This window comes from Eurosta solidaginis, chromosome 1 (assembly GCF_040869045.1).
Source record: "Eurosta solidaginis isolate ZX-2024a chromosome 1, ASM4086904v1, whole genome shotgun sequence".
NCBI lineage: Eukaryota > Metazoa > Arthropoda > Insecta > Diptera > Tephritidae > Eurosta > Eurosta solidaginis.
In genome coordinates, this window is record NC_090319.1 from 315424213 (window position 1) to 315442219 (window position 18007).

The following is an 18007-nucleotide window of genomic DNA, read 5'->3' on the forward strand; positions in this document are numbered from 1 at the left end:
ATTTAGATGAACTTAATTTAATTTAATTTATCTGTATTTATTTAGAGATACATGCTTATTTAGAGATACATTGCTTCATACAATTGTTTTTGTTATTGATATTAGAGAAATAATGAAATACAGATATTAATATTGATATAATATATAGTGAACAGCGGAAGTGCTGCTTATAAAAGCACTAATATAAAAATTCAATGTTACTAAGCTCTTAGCGTGCCTATAATTATTCCACACATTTAGGATTAAAAAGAATATAGAATTAGTATATACGTAAATGGTGAATAAAGGAATAACAACAAAAAGGCAATACTTAGAGACCAATTGCAAAGCGAGCAGCGGGGTTGTCATATGGCTGAGTGGTTAAAGGCATCTGGTTTTACACATGTATAAAGTATGAATGTTAGAGATTTCCAGTTTAATACCCAGCTCCCGAGAAGTTAGCTGATGAAGAAGTGAAATTCAGAAACATGGCCTAGTAACCATCGCCGTTTGTAAACTTTGCAATTTTTCTCTAATATCAATTATTAATTTAATTTAATTCAATTTATTTTATTTCAATCAAATCTGTAATCTGTCAGCATTTTATCAAAAAGAATTATCTAAAATATTGAATACAAAACCTATCACACTCCACCTCGCAATCAGCTGCCCCTCGTAAATACCAATTTTTCTGTTCTATTCTTATTTGCGACTGCTGTGACCTCTTTGCCGCATATTTAATTGAATTTTTCGAATAACAAATGAAAATTTCAATGAACCACAACTGCAGACAATGTACATAGCAATAAATTTTATGTTTTTTTGCTTGTTTTGTAAATGTTTTTGTCATTTGACATTTTTGTCAATTTATTGTAAATGTCCTGTCTTGCATGCCCTTTTTACGCGCCTAACTAACTGATTTTACATATAAACAATAATTGGCACATGTCCTATATAATAACCATCAAATTATATACATACTTGCGTTAAGCATTTTCATAATAGCCTACAAACATATATGATTACATAAATTACTTATGATTAATGATAGTTTTTATTTTTTATGACAAATGTTACATTAAGTTGACATAATGGAAAATTTTGACACTTCTAAAGCTTTCGTTTTTACTAGCTGAAATTTTCACAGTATTTTTTTATTTGTTTAAGTGGATTTTTCCAAATAAATGGCATGCCGAATGCAAATGCGGGGATGGGGCGCGTTTTTTACCAAACAGGCTTATAAGGTAATCGCTCTCCGGCAGTACTTCAGAAGACTCTTCGAATGTATTTCTTCTAATGAAAGGTGTATCAAGAGCGAAATTCAATCTGTTTGAGCAGATTCCGCTCGGAATGGGTATAAAAAGAAGTTGAAAGGGGAACACCATACACTGGACACAGAATCATTAGATATTAGTTCAGGACTGCACTTTAGACTGTCCATCATTTCGATGTTTCCACTTGTTAAATATCTACCTTTGATAAATGAAACCGTCCATGAATATTGTTAAAGTCTTTCTCACCTGATGTACTAAAAGCCTTAGGTTGAGGACAGATGAGCTTCATCAAAATAAAAACGCCTCAGAAGAATTGATTGGAAGTGAAATCCGATTGAAGATGGACTAGCGAAAAGTATTTTTTGGAAAATTATAAAACGCACCCAAGAGATTCAAGGAAAACAGGTAAGGAATCAAAGTTCGGGCGAAACCGAATATCGTATACCCAACGTGGTCTCTCGTGTGTGAACTAAGACACATTTAAAAAGAAATGTAACGAACATCAAATGGTATGAAAGCTGAAAAAATTTACCTTTAGATATCCAAGTAAGAATCATAAGCATCTATGAAACACTTCCAGTAAAAGAAACAATTTTCTTACAAAATCTCGTTAAATTTGTTTTTATTCGACTTTGATATCAAAAGTTTTGCTAAGACCTCTTAAATTTCTTTTAAATTTTCGTACTTTGTAGTTATGTATCGACAATATATTGCCAATTTTGTGACGGCTAAGATTTCAAGTTATTTTTTTGAAAAAGTGCGGTCGTGTACGTTAACAAATTTTCCTCAGATCTAAATCTAATACCAGTCACCCTACTTCTGCAAAATGACATCGACGGCTCTTGATTATTGGCTGTCAAAACTTCTGCTTAGCTCCATTTTTCGAAATTTTCTATATTCAAAAAATGGTTGTGGAGATGATCTGTTTTCCAACATTGTTAATACAAATATACTTTGAGTTCAAGTTATCTCGTCTACCAAACTTGGTGAAGATATCTAAATTTTTGCTGAAGTTATCGTATTTGCGGATGGACCGAAGAACAGAAGAAAGGACGGGTATAAAAAGTGGATGAGGCTTTCAGCCGATTTCGCTCGATTTCGCAAGAAACAGTTATTATCATAAAGACACTATTTTTACTAAATTTCTTTAGGATTAGTAAATTTTTTTCGACTTTTGGTAACGTTATAGAGAAATATATTACAAAAAAAAAGGGCCGAGCCACGCCCATTTGCAAATTTTCTTTAATTATCGTACTTGACTTCATCGTGTCACTATTGTGGTAGCCGTAAAAAAATTTAATTATTTGTTTATATTAGACATTAAGCAAATTTAGTTGAAAAGTGGGCGTGGTCTTCAATTTTAAAATTAGTTTATATAAAAGCAAGAACAACTGCCCTGCCAAATTTCAATATGACATCTCTTAAAGCTTTTTTTTTATAGATTGAACAACTTTAAAATTTCCTTCTTTGAATACCACGCCCATTTTGAAAATTTTTCGAAATCTATATTTTGCGCCTAGTAGTTGGTAATTGGTAATGCATTATTGCATTTTTTGAATTTGGAAAAGTTCGATATCGAAAAACCGTTCCACTTCGCCCATTTTTAATCTATTCTGGTTCCATATAAGCAAGTGTACTAAACTTTGTGAATATATCTCAAGTTATCGTATTAACGGACGGACAATGTCTTTGGCAAAATAGTTTTAACAACTTCTATTCCATCAAAGTGTTGATAACTTTCAGTAGAAGTACGCGCTGGGTATGAAAAGGACTTGTCTAAGCAGAATCCGATTGCAATGAGAACAAGTAAGGAAGTCTAAGTTCGGGTGACATCGAACATTACATGCCCAGCTGTACGCTTGAAATGCTGTTTGTTTGTTTTGTGTGCTTAATAGTGTTACAAGGCTGCGCAATAATACATATACATATGGTTCTCTTCTGAACTAATTTTGCTTCGGGTTTTGGCTCCCGAAACATAGAAAATTGCTTAGTCATAAAAGGGGCGGTGCCACGCCCACTTTTTAAAATTTGAAGGTTTTCCTATTTATTGTTACAAATCCACTTGGGAAATGAAATACCATTGATATAAAGCTATTTTTTGCAAAGATAAAGCTTATTTTATTCGTCCACGATCCTTTTAAAAATGTTTTATATAAAAATGGGCGTGGTCCTTAACCGATTTTGTAAATCGTCTTCAAAGCATTCCATATAGTAAAAGCAATCTCTCTGCCGAATTTTGTTACGATAGGTTTAACGATTTTGATTAATAATATTTGTAAAATTGATTTTATCACAAGTGCGCGGTGCCACGCCCATTTTAAAAAAATGTTTAAAATGTTTATCAAGAGTCTCAATATCAGTCCATACACCAAATTTCAACATTCTAAGTGTATTATTTACTAAATAATAAGGTTTTTTGTGTTTTCCAAAATGTCATATATATAAAAAGTAGGCGTGGTTATCATCCGATTTCGCTCATTTTCAATACCAATCTATTCTGGGTCCAGATAAGCTAGTTTGGTGAAGATATCTCAATATTTACTCAAGTTATCGTCTTAACGCACAGACGGACGGACGGACATGGCTCAATAAAATTTTTTTTCGATACTGATGATTTTGATATCTATCTCGATTCCTTTATACATGTACAACCAAACTTTATTCAATCAAAGTTATAATACCCTGTGTACAAGTACAGCTGGGTATAAAAATTGCTGACCGCACACAACGAATTCGCATGCAACTCGGTCTCGAATCACTCAGTGCTAGGTGGAAGTTTTGGTGAGTTGGCTTAGTCTTTCAAAGACTCAAGGATAGGCTCAAACTCAATCTGTATTATATTAAGGAGGAGTTTATGTGGAAATGGCGGCCACCGTGGTGTGATGGTAGCGTGCTCCGCCTACCACAATGTATGCCCTGGGTTCACACCCCGGGAAAAGTAACATCAAAATTTTAGAAATAAGGTTTTTCAAAAGAAGAAAATTTTTCTAAGCGGGGTCGCCCCTCGGCAGTGTTTGGCAAGCGCTCCGAGTGTATTTCTGCCATGAAAAGCTCTCAGTGAAAATTCATCTGTATTGTAGATGCCGTTCGGAGTATTTGTAGGGCAAATCAAGGGGAGTACGATACAAATTGGAAGAGCGGCTCGGCCTTAGATCTCTTCGGAGGTTATCGCGCCTTACATTTTTTTTTTTTTTATTTATGTGGAAAATCTAGGTATTTAATTATCTGATATATCTTAACTTGGCTTATGTTAGAGAATGTAAAAAATTTGAAATATATTTTCGTTTATTATATATTTTCAGATTTGTATCAAGAGCAGTTGAAAAACTCACATGCCTCACTGCATTAATGACGTTCGGGGGACATAAGGCGAGCGGCCGCCCAATTGCTTTGTAAGTAGTAATGAGCATATCCATATCTTTACCCATAGTGCTGCCAGCAAGAGATTTGAAGAAATTACTGTGGTTCTGGATTTTAGGTACAATTGCAGAAGCATGCTCACCGAAATGTATATCCTGATCGAACGTCGCACTCAGTATTTTTTGATGTAAGACAGTCGGTAGCGTAATGCCATCGACGTAAAATCTTTCGGAAGCAGTCTAGTCGATTGACGCTCTGTTAAAAGAAAAATTCTACCACGTCTAGTGTGGCAGGCGTTATTGTGCCCCGGTATTATGAAATCGTGTTTCAGCGCCAGTGGCGCTGTTCTCGGTATCAACCAAATATCTGTTCACCGCTTAGAGTTACACAGCCTTACTTTGTATTTTTTTCGGTATACGTATAGGATACCTTCAGAGTGCTGATTACAAACCGATTGGATATTGATAATGGTTTTATCGATAACATTCCGACAGCCAAGAGGATACTTTTGCCATAAAGAATTCATATTTTTTCGATACAAATTCGATATATTTTCAATGAATATCGATAACTTTTCGATAACATATCGATAACTATCCGATAAGAAATCGATAATTCGTCGTGATCGTTTGTGATCTATAATAAGCCGATTTCGAATACAAACCTATAACTCGCCTTTAAGGCAACGATAACACTTCGATAACAACCCGATACACCGTTAGTAAAAAATAGATGGTAACCCGAAAGCAAATCGACAACTTTTGGATAAAAAGCGATATTTTCAACAAAAATAAGCTATGACTTTTCCATAAATTAGCTATAACTTTTGGATAACTAATCGATAGAAAATTCGATAACCTATCAATAAAAAATCGATAAACAGTCAAAAAAAATAGATAATTTGTCTCTTACTTTTGTTATCGGTAACGAAATTATAACAAATCGAAAACTCGGCAAAAACAAATAGATGACAATACGTTTATTCAATCGTCGACAGGAAATGAAAACACGCCCATATCCCGTCGGCATCAGTTCGTTTTTCTTTTTCCTTGCATTTGCTTTATTTTCCTTTCATTTATTTCAATAATTTCCACATATTAAGCCTACCATAGACTGGTATTTTGTAGTCCTCCATACCATGAACATTGATGCTTTTACATCAAACAAGTTCCTACCTCGACTCTTGTTTTATTAATGGAAGCTAACAAAAAATTTTTTATCACTCTCTACTCGAATACCACATAAAACAAAGTTCGCCTCTCTTTATAGAGAGCTGATTACAAAATCAATAAACGTAAAAGCACTGTTATACAAAGTCACGTTATATATATACACGTTAATATTTTAGAAATCAAAACTCACAAAGCACCACATATCCTCGTTATTTTGCCATTTCCTAATTTGACAGCACAAAACTGTGGAACACTTACAACAACAACTGTTTTACACCAACCAAATCCAATGCCAAAATTCGTCGTAAATCTTGTGCTACGAGTACTTTCATGCCATTTCCCTTAAGTTAATTGTGCCAGTTTGGCAATTAGATACCACTCACGGTGATACCACAACAACAATTCAACCCACTTCATATCCCTGAAGTACATAAATTCTTGCCTTTTTGAATTGTCATTTTGTGGCAAGCAAAAAGAGTCAATCATCGCCGTTGGCAAAACACAGCAGGTCACACAATTTTGTTAGTTGTAGAGACTTTTAACTTGTTTTATTATTATTTACACTTTGTTGTTATCGACGTTTTGTTTGCAAAGCAGTACAAAGTAGGTATGACCTTTTTATGCGAATGTAGTAGTGATTTGTTCGTTTGCGGAAGTTTGTGATATGCGGAGCGGAAATTTTGGTGGGGAAAGTTTTGTAAAAGTTAATAGATTGGTTGTATGCTTATATGTCTTTGATTTATAGAACTTTAGTTTGTTATTTAATTTGCGATATAAAAAGTGAGGCCGCCAGCGCTTGTATGGCTTGGACCAATTGGCTCGCTTTATTAATTCGCAAGATTTTCTTTACTCCATAGCAAGGCGCACGTGGAAACAACTACCACTCAACAAAAAAAAAAAAAATCATGAGTACCAAGTACTCTTGTGGTTCTATGCGTAGACATGCAGAAGTACTCATACAAAACTGATATTTTTAAATTAGGTAAAGCTTGGCTGGGAGTTGAAATTAAACAAAGCTTAAAGATATACTTGTTATAGCCAAGTAATCAGCTTCGATCGATAAATTTTCGATTCCAAATCAATAAGGTGCCAAATAGCAAGGTAGTAATACTGTATTAACAGATTATAAATGTTCGATATCTAATCGATAAATTTAAGATACAAAATCAAAAGCTTTTCGACAAATAATCTATATCAAATCAGGAGCTTTTTGATAACAAATTAATAACTTTTGGATAACAATTCCATAACTCTTCGATAACAAATTTATAATACTGCGATAACACATTGGCAACCCTCCGATTACAAATCGATAGCATACTGATAAATTTTCGATAACGAATCGATTAGGTGCCGATAACAAAGTGCTATAACAGATCGATAACTGTTCGATATTTAGTCGATAGCTTTTTGATAAAATATCGAAAACCTTTTGATAAATAGACGATAACAAACCAAATTTCTTCGATAACAAATCGATACCTTTTTGATAACAATTCAAAAGCTTTTCGATAGCAAATCGATAACAAGGCGATAACAAATTGGCAACCCTCCGACTACGAATTGATAACATACCGATACATTTTTGATAAATTGCCGATAACTTTTCGACATATAATCGATAACAAACCGATAATTTGTCGATAACTAAAAACTGTATTATCGAACGAAAATTTATTATGCTTTCATAACAAATAAATACTCGTCTGTACCTAGGCCATAAAATACCTTAAATAAACCTTTGTTTTCTTTACGTTGCTTTGATTCGCAGTCTGATTTCTCTCATATCAACTCTAAACGTATATTGTTCCCAAATGATCCTACAGTGTATAACTTCACTCACGCTTACATTCTCTACGCTTATCACTATGTTTACAATTTCATTCTGCATTCCTCCATACCGTGACCTTATCTGATCGAATTGGCAGAAACGGTACAAGGCACGATCTAAGTCCAACCTGACCGTACCTATAGCATAGCTGGGTAATAATTGAAGTGATTGCACTGCGGCATATGCAATGATAGAAAATTGTGCTATGGAATGCGACCCCTGATCTATAGTGAACATGTAAAAGAAGAGAAAAAATTGCCTCTGATGTAATGAACTTGAAGCCCTTGGACGTTGATTTTGAAGTGATCACCATCAAAGCAGCTCTTTCATAGAACTCCTGTTTGATAAGTAGCGTTCCATTTCTATGATGCACTGACTAAAGAAGGCGAAGTACTGTCAAAGCAACTATAAAAATAGCAAAGATCATACAATTCTGGATAATAGGAGTAATACGCGAAAATTCTACGAAAAAATCCGGCAAATGATGGAATGTTTCAGACTGGTTCAAATTTTTCGGCAAAAATTACAATGGTGCCTGTTTACAGATGCGCATACTTCAGTTATGAAGGGAGTAAAAGAGTGAGTGAAAATATTCAGAGCAAATAACAATAAAATAATAAAAATAAAATAAAAAAATTTTAAGCACTTCCTTTATATAAATGGCCAAAAATCTACGAAAAATGTCTCCTTATATAAAGACATATGCTTGTTAAACTTTGATTTTTAAATTTTGACATAGAAATTGCAGAAATATTTATGAGAAGTAAAAATATATAGGTGGAGCGCATATTACTTGGATTGGAATGTTGGTAGGAAAGAAGATATTATTAGTCAGTCAATTGTGCTCCACCTTTATATTTTTAATTCCCATAAATAATTTTGCAATTTCTAAAAAAAAAAAATTTAAAAATCAAAGTTCAGCAAAAATTTGTCTTTATATAAGGAGACATTTTTCGCTGATGTTTGTACATTTATATAAAGGAAGTGCTTAAAATTTTTTATTTTATTTTTATATTCTCCTTGTCTTACATTTTCTCGGTGTCTTAACTTATCTGTTAAGTTTTACGCTTGTAGCTCAATGAAAACTTACATAAAAATCAATACCAAAATTTCCTCCGTTCCGTTTGATTTTTCTAAATATCTCAGACCGTGCGCTCCTAGCGAAACTTTTTGTGTTGTGTCATCGGCTGTCATCGATCTCTGAATTAAGCTCTAAATTTTCAGCCTTTAGCTCATCGAGAAGTTACTTAAAACGCGGTCTAAAATTTCCAAATTATTATCTAGTTTTTTCGATCCGTCCGCCACCTAACGGAATTTTTTTCTGCTTTTGTTCCTTTGTCACGGTGTCTTAAGCTGTCTTTGAATTTTCGTGTTTTTAGCTCAATGAGAAGGTACTTTAAAATCGATCCCAAAACACCAAATTTACAAATTCTTATCTAAATATTTCGATCCGTGCACCACCTAACGACATTTTTTTCTCCTTTTCTTAAATTTTCTCGGCGTCTTATCCTATCTGTGAAGTTTTACAGTTGCAGCTCACTGAGAACTTACATAAAAATCAATCCCAAAATTCCCTCCGTTCCCTTTGATTTTTCTAAATATCTCATCCCGAGCGCCGCTTAGCGAATCTTTTTGTATCGTGGCATCGGCTGACATCAACCTCTGAATTAAGTTTGAAATTGCAAGGCCCAAGCTCATCGAGAAGTCACTTAAAAGCTGGTTTGAAAATTTTGTAATTCTTATCCAATTATTTCGATCCGTGCGCCACCTAACGAATTCTTCCTCTTTTGTTGAATTGTCACGCTGTTCCAACCTATGTGTAAAGTTCCACGTTTGTAGCTCAATGAGAAATTACTTAAAAATCGATTGCAAGATCTGTATGAAAAGCGGACAAACATTCGACCGACCTAATATAAAGGAAGTAAAAATACCTGGCGCGATTTATCTGCGAGGATATTGAGCTTCCCTTCCCAGGCAATGAGTTTTCTCTGAAAAGCGAAAGTGGTTTGCTAAACCACTACCGAGGGGCGCCGCGCTTGTAAAAAACAACACGCGGAGTAAAAATAAAGCGCCGAAAATGTATTGGCTTCTCTCCGAGTTATCCAAATATGGTGGTGAAGAGTGGGTAAAAAGCCAGTGTAAAGCTCTGCAGAAAAATGGGAAACTGTTATATAATACGACAGTACTGCGCCACAGGTATAATGACCACCTCCAAGTGCTTTAAATCAGGCAAAAGAAGGGACTGCTGGTAGCTACATCACACCAACAGCGCTTAAGTTCGAGTCATATGTACCAAGCAGCGAATCGCATTAGTTCCAAACTAGCGCAGAGCTATCGCATCAAGAGATGGTACTAGTGCTGATTCTAACAGTTCATAGTGCTTTCCACTGACACTTTTAATGTTGCGATGCCTAACACAATGGCAATAACACTATGCAGACCTTTTGAATGCGTTCTTAACTTCAGTCTTGTATAGTTCTTAAAACGATTAGCATCAGTTCGGAAGCAGTTTTTAACTGTCCCTTTGCTTCACTGTTTCTATTTTTTCTGCAGTCTATTTAAATTTATCAATCAAAGGATGCGACTATCTCAGAACCACCCGTTCGTAAGATTTGCATAGGTACCCCCTATTGTCATTTCGTAGGGCATGACAATGTTGGAAGTGTCAGTTGAAGCACTGCGAGGGTACATAATTAGAAATAGTACCGACTCAACAGTTATGCGCTACTTAAAAGATACTGCGATTCACTGCACGGCTTATTTGACACTCTTAGATGACTCATTTTAATTTTTTCACTGCAGAGTCATCACTGTCTGGAGTAGTATCTTTGGACAGCTCGTCAAAATCATCAACAAACATGGAATAATTCATTTCTAATGTAAGGACCTTCGCCATGTTTAGTTATTTCTTTAGTTTATTAGGTCACGGAGGAAGATCAATGAGTTTATATGACGTAAAATTTTTAAAGTTAATGTTCTTTTTGTTCGATCTTTTCATATCATTCATATAACGATGTTTGGGATTTAGTGGTGTTTGGCTTATGATTAATCGGGATTCTGTTCTGGCTGGATTATAAATTTCGGGTTTACTATATTTCGGATTGGTGTAAATAGGGATTATGTTTTACACCATAGCTCATTAAATACATCAGGAAGCAAATAGAGATTCATTATATCTTAACAAGCAAAACCCATCTTTAAGCCATGAATATGAGTCATATCTATCAATTTGTAATAGTTGAAATTAGGAAACAGATTCTTCTTTAGTGATCACACCCAAGGGTAATGGTTTACCATAAAAACAACTTCTGTGAGACTTTCAATCAACTAGAAAATGTTTAGGTTTTATAAATGTAAGCGATGTTAGCTAAGTTGTTGTACAACGCTTTAACAAACTTATTTGCTTGGCTTCTGGCAAAAACTTGAATAAACAACAAAATAACAAATCATCATACTAAATAAACTTAAAACTTTACGAAATGGCTTTGTGGTTATCGATGACCAAACTAACGCATAAATGAACAAGTAAGGAAGGTTAAGTTCGGGTGTAACCGAACATTACATACTCAGTTGAGAGCTATGGTGACAACATAAGGGAAAATAACCATGCAGGAAAATAAACCGAGGGAAACCCTGGAATGTGTTTGTATGACATGCGTATCAAATGAAAGGCATTAAAGGGTATTTTATGAGGGAGTGGGCCATAGTTCTATAGGTGGACGCCATTTAGGGATATAGCCATAAAGGTGGATCAGGGTTGACTCTAGAATGCGTTTGTACGATATGGGTATCAAATGAAAGGTGTTAATGAGTATTTTAAAAGGGAGTAATCCTTAGTTCCATAGGTGGACGCCGTTTCGAGATATCGCCATAAAGGTGGACCAGGGGTGACCCTAGATTTGTTTGTACGATATGGGTATCAAATTAAAGGTATTAATGAGAGTTTTAAAAGGGAGTGGTGGTAGTTGTATATGTGAAGGCTTTTTCCAGATCGCGACCAAAATGTGGACCAGGGTGACCCAGAACATCATCTGTTGGATACCGCTAATTTATTTATATATGTAATACCTGCCAAGATTTTAAGGGTTTTTTATTTCGCCCTGCGGAACTTTTTCATTTTCTTCTACTTAATATGGTAGGTGTCACAACCATTTTATAAAGTTTTTTCTAAAGTTATATTTCGCGTCAATAAACCAATCCAATTACCTCACCATGTTTCATCCCTTTTTTCGTATTTGGTATAGAATTATGGCATTTTTTGCATTTTTCGCAATTTTCGATATCGAAAAAGTGGGCGTGGTCATAGTCGGGTTCATTTTTCATACCAAGATAAAGTGAGTTCAAGTAAGCATGTGAACTAAGTTCATTAAAGATATGTCGACTTTTGCTCAAGTTATCGTGTTAACTGCCATGCGGAAGGACAGACGGATGACTGTGTATAAACACTGGGCGTGGCATCAACCGATTCCGCCCATTTTCACAGAAAACAGTTAACGTCATAAAATCTATGCCCCTACCAAATTTCAAAAGGATTGGTTAATTTTTGTTCGACTTATGGCGTTAAAAGTATCCTAGACAAATTAAATGAAAAAGGGCGGAGCCATGCCCATTTTGAAATTTTCTTTTATTTTTGTATTTTGTTGCACCACATCATTACTTGAGTTGAATGTTGACATAATTTACTTATATATTGTAAAGATATTAAATTTTTTATTAAAATTTGACTTTAAAAAAATTTTTTTTTTAAAAGTGGGCGTGATCCTTCTCCGATTTTTCTAATTTTTATTAAGCGTACATATAGTAATAGGAGTAACGTTCCTGCCAAATTTCATCATGATATCCTCAACGACTGCCAAATTACAGTTTGCAAAAGTTTTAAATTACCTTCTTTTAAAAGTGGGCGGTGCCACGCCCATTGTCCAAAATTTTACTAATTTTCTATTCTGCGTCATAAGTTCAACTCATCTACCAAGTTTCGTCGCTTTATCTATCTTTTGTAATGAATTATAGCACTTTTTCGGTTTTTCGAAATTTTCGATATCGAAAAAGTGGGCGTGGTTATAGTCCGATATCGTTCATTTTAAACAGCGATCTGAGATGAGTGCTCAGGAACCTACATACGAAATTTCATCAAGATACATCAAAATTTACTCAAGTTATCGTGTTAACGGACGGACGGACGGACGGACATGGCTCAATCAAATTTTTTTTCGATCCTGATTATTTTGATATATGGAAGTCTATATCTATCTCCATTCCTTTATATATGTACAACCAACCGTTATCCAATCAAACTTAATATACTCTGTGAGCTCTGCTCAACTGAGTATAAAAATGGAGAGCGTAATCTTTAAGTGTGGGTTTTTTGCAGATTCTCTGTAGATAAAATTCCATAGCTAGTAATCAAAGGCGGCCACCGTGGTGTGATGGTAGCGTGCTCCGCCTACCACACCGTATGCCCTGAGTTCACACCCCGGGTAAAGCAACATCAAAATTTTAGAAATAAGGTTTTTCAATTAGAAGAAAATTTTTCTAAGAGGGGTCGCCCCCGGCAGTGTTTGGCAAGCGCTCCGGGTGTATTTCTGCCATGAAAAGCTCTCAGGGAAAACTCATCTGTCTTGCAGATGCCGTTCTGAGTCGGCATAAAACATGTAGGTCCCTTTCCGGCCAATTTGTAGGGAAAATCAAGAGGAGCACGACACAAATTGGAAGAGAAGCTCGGCCTTAGATCTCTTCGGAGGTTATCGCACCTTACATTTATTTATTTATTTAGTAATCAAATGTAGTAGTTCACAATTAGACCGATATTGATACCTATTATGGTGAATTTGTAATATATACCTATACTAGCAGACCAGGCAAACGTTGTTCTGCCCTAAATTTGGTCTATCTGCATATATCGCAATAAGCTCTTTCCGTCTAAATCTGTCTCCCCCCTCTTATATTTTTCTTAATCTTTTATTCACTCCTCCCTTCGTCTTTTTCGATTCATCTATCTCTATTTCGACTCACTCTATCTCCTTCTCAGTCTCCTTCTCCTACCTTATTTTCTCTTCTCTCAAGTTCTTCTCATTCTCCTTCATCTCTTATTGCCAGTCCCAGGGGGTGGTCCTAATCCCAGTCCCAGTCCGTCGCTGGTCTAGTTCCCGGAAAAAAGGATCGTAAATACTACTACAGGCAAATTAATACACCAAATTTCAGGCAAATCGAATAGGACGTACATACGTACATATATAGGTATGTCGGTATTATTAATTCATGTCTTTATTTCGGCTTCGCATACTTATTTATCAGTTTTGCCAGGTTGATGCTACTAAATCGAATATTACAATGGAAATTACTTTAAAGCTGTCAGCAATAGCTTTCATTTGATATCCATAATACACACACCTTCCAGGGGTATCCGGGTCTACGTTTTGGCCTATATCTCGAGACCCTAGTCACACAGCGATATAAAAATTACTCTGAACTAAAGCACACATCAACAGCTTTAATTTGATACCCATAATGTAAAAACACATCCTAGTATTACCCTGATCCTCATTTTGGCCTTTATCTCGAGACCCTAGTCACCCAGAGATATGAAAATTACTCTGTACTAAAGCACTCATCAACAGCTTTCATTTGATATCCATTTTGTATAAACACATTATAGGGGTGCCCGAGTCCACGTTTTGGCCTATATCTCGAGACCCGAGTCACCCAGGGGTACGAAAAATACTCAGTATCAAAGTACTCATAAACATATTCCATTTGATACCCATATTGTACAAACACATCCCAGGATTACCCAGGTCCACGTTTTAATATCAAGACCCTAGCCAGAACGGGATAAAAAGTATCGTATGTCCGTTCCCTGGTTATAAGCTACCTCTCCACCAATTTTCAGCCACTTTCTTTTATATAGCATTTTTCTAAAAAAAATCATAACTCAAGAATGGCTAAACCCATTTGGGATTTCAAAATCAACTAACCATCATCCGTCCTTCCTGTATCTTTCCTAAAAATTGCATGGCAATCTTTCTATCCGTTCTCGAGTTATGGAGTGACAATCAAAATGTACACTTCTTTATATATATATAGATTATAGAGTGAGTCCTTCAGGGGTTACGCACATTGAATGAAGTCTCGGTCATACCATTAAAATATACTAGCTGGCCAAAATTGTGCGAAGTTTCGCCACGCGCCTATTGTACATTTCCATGCACGCAGAAATAGTTCACGGATGTGACCGTTTTGTTTGTCTGTTTTCATCTGACGGGTTTGACTTCTGGAATATTTATCACATATCCGTCTTCACCACTAATCAAAAATTAAAGGGTTTTGTAAAGAGTCATCGCGATTTTGAATCAAAATTTTCCGCCTCTTTTAAGTTGCGGCCAGTTATGAGTTCTACTACTTTGCACCAAATGCTAGGTGCATTTTTTTTTTCTTTATTGATGGCCGCGAAGTTCTCCAGCTGGAAGTCGGAATGGATAACAACAATGAAATACGGAACGCTTTGGGTAACAGAACAAAAGTCGCTTTGGAAGACTGCACTTACGTATTGCATTCCGACATCATGGCCTCCAATGAACCGCGTATATATTGCCTGGTATTACAATACCGAGTAGAAGACTACTCGTTTGGATTATAAACACCCTGCACTTTTAAAGTTGCCATTAAGATTTGCATCCGCATATGTATATAAATGGGCGACAAGCAGTTGATTACGGCTCACTCAATCACACTGCTTGCCGCTAAAGCATTGATTTTTGCGTTCGTTCGTAGCAATGATGTGCATTTTGCAAGTAATTTTAAAATTTAATTCCTGAATACCTCAAAAATGTGTGGGCTACTTTTATTTCAAGTAGCTATCTTTGTGGAGCTAGGTTTAAGAAGATTTGTGAAGAAAGTTGCAGCTCAATACGTGCAGAAGCGTTCGTGATAACCTCTTTCCAAAATTTCAGACATTGATTTTTCTTATATATAAAATTCAATTGTCACAGTGTTCGTGGTTGAACTTCTTCTAAATGGCTCGATCGATTCTCATGAAACTTTACGAACATATAGAGTAGGTCCGAGAAACGGATCTTTTTTTTTGCACCCTAAAATTGTATTATTTTCTTTTTAGAAAAAATTTGTTAAGTTTATTTTTTTTGGTTCTGCATTCAAAAATACATACAACCATCTGGGACTGGGACTTGGACTGAAACTGTTACTGGGAACAACGTATGGGAAAGAAAAAGATAGAGCTGGAGAGAATAAAAGCGAGAGAACGCGAAGAGATAGCGTTAGAAAAAGAAAAAGGGATAGGGATAAATGGAACGTGGAAGGGAGAAGGAGAGGAAGCTAGAGAGAAAAGACGGGATGTAATAGATGGAGAGGGAGATGATGACCCAAAGGGAGGTGTAAACAAAAGGATAAAGAAAATGCGGAGAGAAGTAAAGTTATGCAGGTACACAAAAGTTAGGGCAGAACAACGTGCGCCGGGTCTGCTAGTAATATGCATAAAGATATGTAGATGTGCAGTGGTGCCCGGAATCGATTTCAGTGGGTCCTGTAATAGCAATAGTGACGTGCACTAGTGTCAATGGAACTAGCGTCAACTGTCATTAGTACGCCTTTGAAAGAGAATTAATTTCAGTGACATTAATTCCAAAACTTTTTCCCCGATTTGACATTCATTCTTTTGCAATAGCGAATTAATGTCAAAACTTCTTATGAATCTCGTCACCAATCTTTAGAATAAAAGTCGCATAGATTTTAATTCTAAATATTTGTTGTGTGTTACAATAACATTTAAAATTTTTTTTAATTATTAAAATAAAAAAGCGCAGGAAAAAACCCGCGTTTTTTGTTTAAAATTTTCGCATGCGGAGCTTTTCAGGAATAATGGATTATAAAGCAACAAAATAAATTAAACTTGGGTAGCTCAACGCCAGATTTGGACTAAAAATCGTAACGCAATCATAGTCTTATTACACCCAACTCCTTTTTGCGTGAGCGGCGTAAAGAGTCCCAACGCGTAATTAATTCAATTGACATTAGTTCTCTTTCGGATTTGGAATTAGTGTCATTGACATTAATACTCTTTCAAAAGCGCATCAATGTAAATTGAGGTTAGTTCCGTTGACACTATTGTACGTCACGGAGTGTTAACTTTTCTTTGTTGAATTGATTTACTTGGCGCAATTTTCAGTTTATAACTAGTTCCGTTTTAAAATAGTTCCATACCAAAGAGAGATAAAGCACCAGAGAACAGTTATCACTTCCTCAGTTTGCCTGCGAACAAATGTTTATGTCGAAGGAGACAATATGATGTAGAAATAATAATTAGAAATTCGCTAGACGTTCACATATTCACAACTAAAACTTCCCCCATATGGTACATATATGCGGTTATACACATTCAAGCACACTCAGTCTTAAATATAGAAAAGCAAATAAGGAAAGATATTAATGGAATTTTGAGGTTTGTATACTTCAAATATGTATATCAAATTGCTGAAACTTTTTTTGTTTAAGAATAAATTGGTTTACATATTCATACGGTGTTAAGCCAAACTATCTCCCAGAATTTCAAATATTTTTGAGTTTATATTTAAATTTAAGAACGTGTGGCTCAAATGCTGGCCAGTTAGGGTGTTCTTAAAAACTAAATTATTTAGAAAACAAGTAAGGAAGGCTAAGTTCGGGTGTAACCGAACATTACATACTCAGCTGAGAGCTTTGTAGACAAAATAAGGGAAAATCGCCATTTAGCAAAATGAACCTAGGGTAACCCTGGAATGTGTTTTTATGACATGTGTATCAAATGAAAAGGGTTAATAATTATTCAAAACGTAGTGGGCCTTAGTTCTATAGGTGGACGCCTTTTCGAGATATCGCAATAAGGGTGGACCAGGGGTGACTCTAGAATGTGTTTGTACGATATCGGTATCAAATTAAAAGTATTAATGAGGGGTTTAAAAGGGAGTAGCCCTTAGTTGTATATGTGAAGGCGTTTTCGAGATATCGACCAAAATGTGGACCAGGGTGACCCAGAACATCTTCTGTCGGGTACCGCTAATTTATTTATATATGTCATACCACGAACAGTATTCCTGCCAAGAATCCAAGGGCTTTTGATTTCGCCCTGCAGAACTTTTTCATTTTTTTCTACTTAATATGGTAGATGTCACACCCATTTTGCGTCAATAAACCAATCCAATTACCATGTTTCATCCCTTTTTTCATACTTGGTACAGAATTATGGCATTTTTTTCATTTTTCGTAATTTTGGATATCGGAAAAGCGGGCGTGGTCATAGTCGGATTTCGGCTATATTTTATACCAAGATAAAGTGACTTCAGATAAGTACGCGAACTAAGTTTAGTTAAGATATATCGTTTTTTGCGCAAGTTATCGTG

At 35.5% G+C, this 18007-nt stretch overlaps 2 long non-coding RNA genes across 3 annotated transcripts in view; one reads left to right on the top strand and one right to left on the bottom strand.

Annotated features, from left to right (window-relative positions):
- LOC137237680 (uncharacterized) overlaps positions 1–4669 on the top strand; it is a 94476-nt gene extending 89807 nt beyond the window's left edge. Inside the window, exon 3 of the long non-coding RNA XR_010949009.1 lies at positions 4556–4669. This is a non-coding gene — a long non-coding RNA (uncharacterized lncRNA). The remainder of the gene's footprint in view (positions 1–4555) is intronic.
- The window catches only part of LOC137237679 (uncharacterized), a 480678-nt gene that overhangs the window by 130200 nt on the left and 332471 nt on the right, over positions 1–18007 (bottom strand). The window lies entirely within an intron of this gene.